The sequence below is a fragment of the Chiloscyllium punctatum genome, chromosome 36 (genome assembly GCF_047496795.1).
Source record: "Chiloscyllium punctatum isolate Juve2018m chromosome 36, sChiPun1.3, whole genome shotgun sequence".
NCBI classification, from domain to species: domain Eukaryota; kingdom Metazoa; phylum Chordata; class Chondrichthyes; order Orectolobiformes; family Hemiscylliidae; genus Chiloscyllium; species Chiloscyllium punctatum.
The window spans coordinates 70,957,818-70,962,441 of NC_092774.1; positions in this window are offsets into that span (position 1 = coordinate 70,957,818).

Genomic DNA, 4,624 nt, shown 5'->3' on the forward strand with positions numbered 1-4,624 from the left:
CCCCTTACTAATCAAGAACCTATCTCTGTCTTAAATGCCCTCAATGACTTGGCATCCTCAACCCTTCTCCTAGTGGAAACATCATCTCCACGCCCACACTATCCAGTCAGAGAGTAGCACAGCGCTGCCTGACCCACTGTGATCTCCAGCATTTGTTGTTTTCAGGAAGGATTCCAGCATCTACAACAACTCGCTTATAAATTTTGTACCCAGTTGTTTAGCTCTCCCTGGATCCTGTGAGATTTAACCTTACTCAACAATCCACTGTGCTGAACAATTAACAAAGTTCCCAGCCCCCACCTCTTTCTGCACACATGGGCAGCACGATGGATCAGTGGTTCGCTCTGCTGCCTTACAGCGACAGGGAACGGCTTTCGATTCCAGCCTTGGGGCGACTGTCTGTGTGGAGTTTGCATATTCTCCCTGCCGTGTCTGCTGGGTTTCCTCCAGGTGCTCTGGTTTCCTCCCAAAATCTAAAGATGTGCAATTTCGGGAGAAGTGGCCATACTAAATGGGCCCATAGTGTGCAGTAAGTGTAGTGGAATGGGATAGGGAATGTGTCAACATGGGTTACGCATTGGATGGTCGATGTGGACTTGTTGGGCTGAATGGCGTGTTTCCACATTGCAGGAATTCTACGTGGCATTCCCCCAACTCCAGAGTCTCAGCACGCTTGGCTTTTCCCATGGACAGTGTGGGGGAGGGAAACAATGTTTTACACAGGAGTAAGGTTCCGTGAGTGTGAAGCTAAAAGTAAACGCAGTGCATTGCTTGAGCTGTTTTCCCCGGTATACCAGAGGCTGAGGCGTAATCTTACAGACGTTTATAGAATCATGAGAGGCATGGATAGGATAAATAGACAAGGTCATTTCCCTGTGATGGGAAAAGTCCAGAACAGGACGATATTATGTTTGGGGTGAGGGAGGCAAGTGTAAGGAATGATCTGCCGGAGGAAGTGGTGGATATCGGTCCAATTATAACATTTAAAAGGCATCTGGATGTGTATATGAATAGGAAGAGTTCAGAGGGATATGGGCCAAGTGCTGGTAAATGAGACGAGATTAATTTCGGCTATCTGGTCGGCATGGATGAGTTGGACTGAAGGACCTGTTTCTGTGCTGTGTATCTCTGTGACTCTGGCTTGCCTGTAATGTTTGCCCTGCCTGTGTGTTCAGTTTCTGTCCGGTGTCGGTGTCAATGCCTTGATGTCTCATTTCCTCCATCTCCCCACTTCCACCTCCCCAGATGTTAACCATTTCATGTCTGGTTGTTTCTCAAGAAGCTGCATTGAAGGTTCATCCTGAATTGCCACTTTGTTTGGTTCCCAAAATCAGACTTACTCACTCCTCGATGTCGTGAAAGATACTAACTCTCAGGTGGAGGTATCCAAAATTCAGAGGTGTCTATCTTGATGTTTTCAGTTTTCGGTCTCTGTAAGATCTTATATCAGTACCGTCGGGAGGATTAGTTTGAGCGGAGTGAGAATAGAGGGGTGAGAGGGGGTGGGATGGTGCTTTCAATTTTGTCGAAAAAGAAAAGAATGTTCTGCAGAAAGTAGAATTGCTTGTTTGGAATTTCTAACCTGGACTGACAGTAATGACTTTTGTCATCTCTTTTTACAGATTATTTGAAGATCTGAAGACGGAAGTTTCAATATCAATAGATGAAGAGCTTTGCCTGAAACATTGACTCTGCTGCTCCTCAGATGCTGCCTGATCTGCTGTGGTTTGACTCTGACTCGCCAGCATTTGCAGTCCTCAATTTCACGTCAATGTCTGGCAGTCACTGAATCCATCGGGACGATAACAATTTTCGACTATGATTCTGTGAGAAGGAATCAAGCTTTTTGGTTCCTCTTTCAGTACGTTTTCAGCATCAGTGAGACTGGAAGAGAGACCTGACTGATGCAGCACTCTGATTGTTGAGCCAGTAAAAGTTATACAGACTGGGAAGAGAGGTGCTGTACACGCGATTGTGTGCAGCTGAAGCTTCGGTCATGGAGAAACCCAAGGAATCCCGTCCCGTGGAGAAACCATGAATATGTGGGAACTGTGGGAAAGGCTTCCGCTTCCCATCTGACCTGGAGACTCATGGGCGCAGTAACACCGGGGTGAGACTGTTCTCCTGCACTGAGTGCGGGAAGACCTTCAGCAATTCCTCTGTACTGCAGAGGCACCAGGGGGTCCACACAGGCGAGAGGCCATTCTCCTGCCCCGAATGCGGGAAGGCCTTCAGCTATTCCTCCTTCCGACTGACCCACCGCCGGGTCCACATATTAGTGAAGCCCTTCAGCTGCTCTAAGTACGGGAAGGCCTTCAACGATACCTCTGTCCTGCTGAACCACCAGCGGGTCCACACCGGGGAGAGCCCGTTCTCCTGCCTCAACTGTGGGAAGGGCTTTAGCCAGGCATCCCACCTTCGGGTCCATACGGGGGAGAGGCCCTTCCCCTGCCCAGAGTGGGGGAAGGCCTTCAGCAATTCCTCCCACCTGCTGAGGCACAGGTGGGGCCATACCGGGGAGAGGCCGTTCACCTGCCCTGAGTGGAAGCGGAGGTTCTCATCATTCTGCACCTTGCAGAAGCACCTGCGGACACACCAGTGCTCCCAACAATCTGATTCTGCTGGTGAAACTGCTGTGGGTCACTGTGAGGACTGAAACCCTGCACATTCTGACAGTGCTTATAATGGGAGAGTCAGTCGGATTTTTTTGTTTTATGCTGTCGTGCTCCACCACCCCTGCAAATTTGCTTCCAGTGGGAGCTGCTGCTCATTGAGACCAGGCGCTGTTCTCTTCAGTTTTTTTTGTCCAGTTAAACAATTATTGACTCTGACTAGGAACGAGCTCCAGTCTGTAAGCAATAGCTGAATACTCCAGGGTGTCCATTCGCATTCATCAGTGACTTAGAAATTAAATTTATGGTTATGTGCCTGTGAACAACTCATCATTGAAGGATTGCCCAACGGCTTGGCAAGCCATTGTTGGAAACTGTTTGCTTGAATTGATAATTTTAAAAATTCTCTTCCTTAATCTACCCTTTAAGTTTCTGCCTCTGAGATGGTGGAGGACTTGATCAAAGGGATTAAATCATTGCTATTAACTGGATTATCTTGTTTAACTTTGCCTGAGTAAATTTGTGGTATTCGTAATTGTTTGTTTTTGTTTAAATTATAATTCTGGTGTGCAAGATCTGTTCATCAAGTGTGGGTCTCTTGATGAAACTGCTGTGGGTCACTCCCAGTACTGAGCCCCTGTGATTTCTGACAGTGTTTGTGAAGTGGGAGAGTCAGTGGGTTTTTTTGTTTTATGCCCTTGCCCCACCTAGCACCGCCGCCAACTGATTCCATTGGGCGTTGCTGCTTGTTGAGCCCAGGAACTGTTCTCTCGAGATTCTACTGTCCAGTTAAAGAATTGTTGGCTCTTTCTGGGAATGAGTCCCAGCCTGTAAAAAAATGGCTGAATACTTTGGGGTGTCTATTCACATTCAGTAGTGACTTTTAAATTAGATTTACAGTTACGTGTCTGTGAAACAGTCATAGTCCAACGATTGCACAAAGGTTTGGCAATACATTTTTGGAAACTGACTGCTTGAATTGGTAAGTTAATTTTTTTTTTCTTAATTTTCCGCTTAAGTTTCAGTCTCTGAGATGGTGGGGGACTTGATCAAAGGGTTTGAATCATTGCTATTAATTAGATTATCTTCTTTAACTTTGCCCTAGAAAATTTGCCATATTTATAATTGTTGGTTTTTGTTTAAATTATCATGTTGATGTGCAAGATCTGTTCTTCATCAAGTCTGGTTCGGAACAGTTGAGAAATTGAGGGATATTGCATGTTTTAATTTCACTGTGTTGTGAATCTAGTGGCAGTGACATCCATTTGTATTGGGTTGATTACCCTTAGTGTAGTGTCTTCCACCCCAACTATTCACTATGGTAGTGAGTTCCGCAGTCTCACCACACTCTGAGGTTTTTCATGAAATCCTTAGTAGAGAATTGTAAGGGGAAATGTTGACGAGGGCAGAATGTCGAGTCTTAACTGCAAAAGCCAGGAAGACATTCGACAAAGTAAAACCATGACTATGTAGGGACAAATAAGGAACTTTGACAGCAATGAAGAGGTCACACGTCAGAGTTCAAGATAATGGTCGTGACAAAAAGAAAAAGTACTCTGGAGATATTGGATATAGTAATTAAGCAAGTTTCTAGATGCTGTAGTTGGTTGAATACGATAAGGTAAAAGATGAAATAACCAAAACCACGCATGTAATTTGATGTCGGTCACCAGAAAGCAAGTGTATACTGTTGATTGATATAGGCCAATTGCATGCAAGTAGGCCATCGAGTCAACATTGACTGACCGTCCCACCCAGACCCAGTTCGTTACCCAATCCCTGTAACCCTGCATCTTCCATGGTCAATCTACCCTCAACTGCACGTCCTTTGGACTGTGAAGGAGGCGAGAGCATCAGAGGAAACCCACGCAGACACAAGGGGAGAATGTGCAAAATCCACACAGACAGTCGGCCCGAAGGTGGGATCAAATCCAGGTCACTGAAGCCGTGAGGCAGCTGTGCTAACCACCGTGACACCACCACATGCTGCTATCTTAAAAAGTGAATTTCAA